This window comes from Haplochromis burtoni, unplaced genomic scaffold (genome assembly GCF_018398535.1).
Source record: "Haplochromis burtoni strain Fernald_Lab_line unplaced genomic scaffold, NCSU_Asbu1 Contig_9, whole genome shotgun sequence".
NCBI lineage: Eukaryota > Metazoa > Chordata > Actinopteri > Cichliformes > Cichlidae > Haplochromis > Haplochromis burtoni.
This window is the reverse complement of record NW_024582370.1, coordinates 1,143,778-1,149,777: the sequence shown is the minus strand read 5'-3', so window position 1 is coordinate 1,149,777 and position 6,000 is coordinate 1,143,778. Positions and strand designations below refer to the sequence as shown.

The 6,000-nt window shown below is 43.6% G+C and overlaps 1 protein-coding gene across 2 annotated transcripts in view; it reads right to left on the bottom strand.

Annotated features, from left to right (window-relative positions):
• The window catches only part of LOC102297641 (neuron navigator 1), a 74,260-nt gene that overhangs the window by 66,626 nt on the left and 1,634 nt on the right, over positions 1-6,000 (bottom strand). For both annotated transcript variants that reach the window (XM_042227188.1, XM_042227191.1), the window contains exon 2: positions 4,537-4,700. The gene's annotated coding sequence lies outside the window, so the exon portion shown is untranslated. The remainder of the gene's footprint in view (positions 1-4,536; positions 4,701-6,000) is intronic.

Here is a 6,000-nt window from a genome sequence, read left to right as displayed (position 1 = left end):
CTCATGCACATGTTTACTTTGCATCTCCACGAGAGAAAGAGGCAAGGTTGCTCTTGCAGCGCAGTTCAGTCATTAGAAATGACAGATCTGAACGAGGCCTTTAGGCAGTAAATAAGGTGAAAAACTGAGAATAATAACAGGGATGAATGGATGGAAAAACTCAAACAGAACAAAGTTTGTCACCCACACACACACGCGCGCACACGCACACGCACACACACGCACACACACACACACACACACACACACACACACCAGCTTTTTATACGCTTGTAGATCCTTATGTTCTTGAAAAACAAATACTGAAAATGAACTCCAATACAACATCACACTTACCCCGGCACAATGCATACATATAACAGTTTCAGAGGAGGCACAGGATGTTGCTCACCTTATTTGCTTTGACTGTCCTTGGTTTTCTTACTCTCTTCTGTGTCAGAATGACAGAAACCCTCCAAGAACTACGAAATCCTGCTTGAGCTTTGTGAGCCCGCCTATGCTAATTCTGATCAAGTGAAACGTTTCATATAATTTTGCTGCTTCGTGCTGCTCTGCTGGGAGGGGAAAGGGAGGCAGTGAGTTTGGGAGAAAGGCAGGGAGGGAGGGCAAAAAAGGCGGAAAAAACGTCAAGTGCACGTACAGCTGCTTTTTAACGTAAGTGTCGGCCAACAACATGGCAGGAGCTCAATTCCTCTAATATGCAGACATTCTCAAGACGGCCTGCTGAAGTTAGATAGGTGATTTAAGCGGCTGTAAGTGAATGTGGCGTGACTCTCGGTGCCAGCCGGGCTGGTCTGAGCATTTCAAAACTGCTGCTCAACTAGGATTTCCCCACACAATCATCTCTACGGTTTACAAGAGAATTGTCCAAAAAAAGAAAAATATACAGTGAGCAGCAGGAAAAAAAGCTTTGTTAATAGCAGAGGTCATAGAGAGTGCTTTGAGTTGGTAGGAAGGCAACAGTAGTTGAAATAACCACTCGTTACAACTAAGGTAAGCAGAAGAGCATCTTTGAATGTGAGATGCTAGTGAAACCCTGAAGCAGATGGCTACCGCAGCAGAAGACCACACTGGTGGCCACTCCCATCAGCTACATACAGGAACGTGAGGCAACAACTTGCACATACTTTCCAAGATTGGAGTATAGAAGATTAAATATATGATGTCTAGTCTGATAAGTCTCAAAGATTCAGATGGTAGGGTCCGAATTTGGCATACTCAGCATGAGAGCATGAATCCTTCTGCCTAGTATGAACTGTTCAGGCTGCTGGTGGTGTAATGGAGTGGGGCATATTTTCTTGTTATACTTTGAGCCTCTTAATACCAATTAAGCGTCTTTTAAAACCACGGCCTACCTGAGTATTGTTACTGACCACGCTTTAGGACCACAGTGCAGCCACTTCCTGATGCTATCATGTCAACAAGGACCAAAATATCTGACGAATGTTTCCAGCACATTGTTGAATCTATAAGAGGAAGACTGACGATTGTTCTTAAGGCCAAAGGGGGTGCAACTCAATACTAGCACGGTTTACCTAATAAAATGTCCAGTGAGTGCATATATTGAAATGTTCAAATTCACTCTAGATTCTCTTCCTAGTTGCACTTAAAAAATGGTCTGAGTGTGTGTATTATAATTACACACACACAAACGCAGACATACTTAGAAATATACTAGAGATTTAATGCTTAACCCTACTTGCCCCGTCTTAAAAAAGCAAAACTTTTGCTGCCAGAAGACTTTGTGGGAAGCTGTCTTTAGTGAAGCACTGATGTATCAAATTAAGCCGTCAAAGTCACAAGGATAAAGTGCTGGATTATTTGACAGTGCATCTAATCACAGCATTGCACACAGTGTCATGTGGTTCACTCAGACACACATTTCCAGCAGTCTGAGAAAAGCAGGAGAAAGAGTGACTGCTTCAGCTTGAAACTCCGATGAAGAAAAAGGACGGATTCTCTGCAGGAGGCCTTCCTTCCACCTACTTATAGAATCAGACATACTAAGACAAGCAACTAAGAGCTGTGCGGTATTTTGATTGATGCTAATGTAGGCCTGCGCAGCAGCGTACAGCTGCAGTGATGCAGCAGTAGGTAAACAGAGACAGATGTGATCATCCATCCTCCTTTTCCCCCATTACTCCCTACAAATTCCTCCCCCTCCTCATTGTCTGTTTCTGTATGTCTTCCTCACACACTCCATCTCTTGGGAGGTCCAGACAGAAAATGAGCATCAGAATTTCTTTCTGTCTGCTGTAGGCCCTGCTAGGATTTCCAGGAGCACAGGTGTGGGCTGACTCGATGTCTATCTGTATGAAAATTTGATTTTCCCTTGGGGATATGCCGGGGTCACACCGACACTTCTGCAGGCTGTATAAGAACATACAGGGGCTCAGCTGCTGATGGTGATGTGTGTGTGCGTGCGTGTGTGTGTATTCATATCTTTGTGGGGACTAAAAAGCAGAAGTTTACTATACTTATGAGGACCAAAATCCTTGTCCCTACAAGTTTGAAGGCATTTTTCCACAGTCAAAATGTGGTTTAGTGTCAGGGTTACAATAAGGTTATGGTTAGGTTTAGAGTAAGGGTTAGGCATTCATTTTAGGCATAGGGAAAGCAGGCTGTGTGTGTGTAAATGGCCTGTATTTATACAGCGCTTTACTAGTCCCTAAGGACCCCAAAGCGCTTTACATATCCAGTCATCCACCCATTCACACACATTCACACACTGGTGATGGCAAGCTACATTGTAGCCACAGCCACCCTGGGGCGCACTGACAGAGGCGAGGCTGCCGGACACTGGCGCCACCGGGCCCTCTGACCACCACCAGTAGGCAACGGGTGAAGGATCTTGCCCAAGGACACAATGACCGAGACTGTCCAAGCCGGGGCTCGAACCGGCAACCTTCCGATTACAAGCGAACTCCCAACTTTGGTTGTGCGCTGTGTGTGTGTGTGTGTGTGTGGTGTGGTGTGTGTGTGTGTGTGTGTGTGTGTGTGTGTGTGTGTGTGTGTGTAAAGGAAGGAAATACAAATAAGGTGACTGAAACCAACAGCTGTAAGTTTTTGGAAAAATAATCTAGTTTAGTTTGATTTCTTTCAGTTATGTTATTATAGGATAGTTTGCAGTACAAACGTCTTACATGTGTTGGATACATTGTATTTGTCATGTGTTCAGACTTACAGGCTTCAAAGATTGTTCTGTATCATCCTGTCACGTAAAAAACTTTACAACACACCGTCTGTTGGCTCCTTTCATTGTACGTCTAACTCCATGTGATGTCTGTGTCTAAAGGAATGAGTTTGGTTTAAGAAGCGTTTTTATTTTTACTGTTTGAGGCACGTGCAAACGCAAAAACATGAAGCCATGTTTATATTGCTGCTCATTAGTTTGACAGTTAGCGCTTCATTAGCATCAGAATCAGCTTCATTGTACATATTTGTAAAGCTTCACCTTAGTTTAATATTTCATAGTATTTGGAAACAGCACTTTAACAGCTAAAAACATAATTACATATCTTATTGTGTGACAAAATAGTTGAACAATCAATCACTGTTGTTTTGAATTTAAATCATAAATCAATCTGCCATCACTATCAGTCACTGTGTCTTTAGTTCTGCAGACCCGGGCCTCGGGGCTGACATCATGATTTAGCTTTCATACTTAAACCAGCTGAAATAAATAAAACCCTTTTCCCTGAGGTTTTGAAGGACATCATCGTGTTTGTACACTGACGCAAACACAGCACAGAAGCCTACAGAGAAACTGGGGTTTTGCTACAGATCAGTGTAGTTATTGTGTGGGTTACTGCATGGACCGACTACGGTCTCTCCTTCACTCTGCTAGGGTGGTGCTGACATCTACTGGGTACTGTCTGCAACTGCAGGAGCACAGCGTCTCATTCATTACAGTCCCGTATTATCATTAATTATAGCTGCGAGGTGAATTATGCAGGCTTATTAATAGCATCTTTTACACTTATCAGAAACATCAGCCATATCAGGTTTATCTCCTGAAGGACAGAAGAACAAGGATAGCGTTGCAGCCAGCATTATGCTACATGTTAACGGTGTAATTTAATAACATTACACTGATTTAGCTCAGCTTTCCCATGGCGGCCTGTGGCTGACCTGAGTTACTCTATATCTTATGAGAAAAGCGTGTATATCCTCTCTCACAGACATGCACACTCACCCTCGTGATGAACACCCTCTGACTCATCACAAAATCAATACATGAGTTGGTAACACAGGCCTCTCTGTCTGTGAAGGGCATCAGCAGTGCCTGTGTGTCACACAGGCTGGAAACTACAGTACACTGAATTAATCACCTCCACTATGACAGCAGCCAGAACAACAGCAGTAAAGTCCTGCCGTGGAGCAGAGAAGCTAGTGACACCCAGTGGTACAACAAATTCCTGGGAAGGCAGTTTTCTTAAAAGAAAGTCATCATAAGATAAACGTGGCAATATTTTTAGCTCAAAAAGAACATATGAGTCCATTTCAAGGCTCTGCTGTGTCACACGAAAGCCTTACCTGTCAGTGCGCCGTTGGGCTAAGCAGACGGAGCCGGCCAGAAGCAGGTCACACTTCTCTGACGTCCCAGGAACAATGGGCTGTTTTTTCCTGGATCACAGTTGCATCCTCACCACTGCTCTCCCATTGGTTCACAGCTCCTCACCATTCACCAAGACAGGAAGCTTGAACAAACAGGAATGACACATTCAGCCAATCAGGGGCCTCTCTTTCGAGGTGACTCATTTTCAAAGTGACTTTCTTTGATTCTAACCTTTCGCCAAAAGGAAAAAAAGTCATTTGGCACATAGATTCAAAGAACACAGTCACGTATCTACGACCTCAGAGGGCATTACACTAACCTAGATTCATTTTCTGGAGGCTTACTCTAAACAGCACGCTCTCGTTGTATCGTGTTTGACACTCTGGGGAACAGCTTTCGTCCCCATTATAAAACAAAAGAAACACACCATCATTATGTGACGGTGTAAACAGGGTTAAGCTCACACACTGTGAGTACTACCTGGACCACACGCACATACACACAAGAACTGAAGAGTGTTTATGTTATCATGACTCATTTGACCAAAATGGAAATGTATTTGGCATGAAGTTACCCAAAATGACACATAATGTGTCACCATCAGAAATCCCACAACACAGCACAAAGTCATCTCCGAACCTCGAGTCTCCAAATTGCACTGGGACAGTAAAGTAAGTGAGCCTCGCTGGGACCTGGTGTGATAAAATGGGTTGTGTGAGTATTTAATGTACTGAGGATAGCTGCTGTACTCCTTTAAATAAAAAAAGATCTTTGTCTAACACACGTCCTCTGCACATGCTCTTATTATAGAAGCCAGGGTACAAACACACGCACCCACAAAGTAAACAGGAGAAAATATAACCCGACTACTGGCAATATAAATATCACCATGGGAGAAGCAGTTTGCCTCCATTCTTCTCAATATCAACCAAATGTACCGCACGCTACAATATGTATACCACACATGCTTTACTGAGTCATACATCCAAGCTGCTGACTCAGGTCAACTGCCAATCATTTCATCCTGTAGATACTGCTGCTCTCTTTCTTTTCGTCTTCACTGGCCCATCTTTGCTCTCTTATTTTTCTAACTGTCACAGCACCATGAACATAGTCCTCGTATTAGAGTTTGGTAACTCTGCGCTTTTAGAATCAACAGGAAATATATTCAACAAGAGACACAGATTCATCAGGAAACAAGACAAAAATATACTTAGAATTAGAGAAGGATCTGAAATATTAACTAGCTAAAGTAAACACGAGCCTTCACTCACCCGCTTCAGTCTCCAGTTGGAGTCGGATCTGTATGCTGCAGAGCGTGGCTGGCTCAATCCCTGCCTCAGCTCCTTTCTACTTTTTCTGGCTGGCCTCTGAGCTGCAAGCATGTGTGTGTGTGTGTGTTTGTGTGTCCGTCATTCTACTCCCCTATCACGTCATGCCGC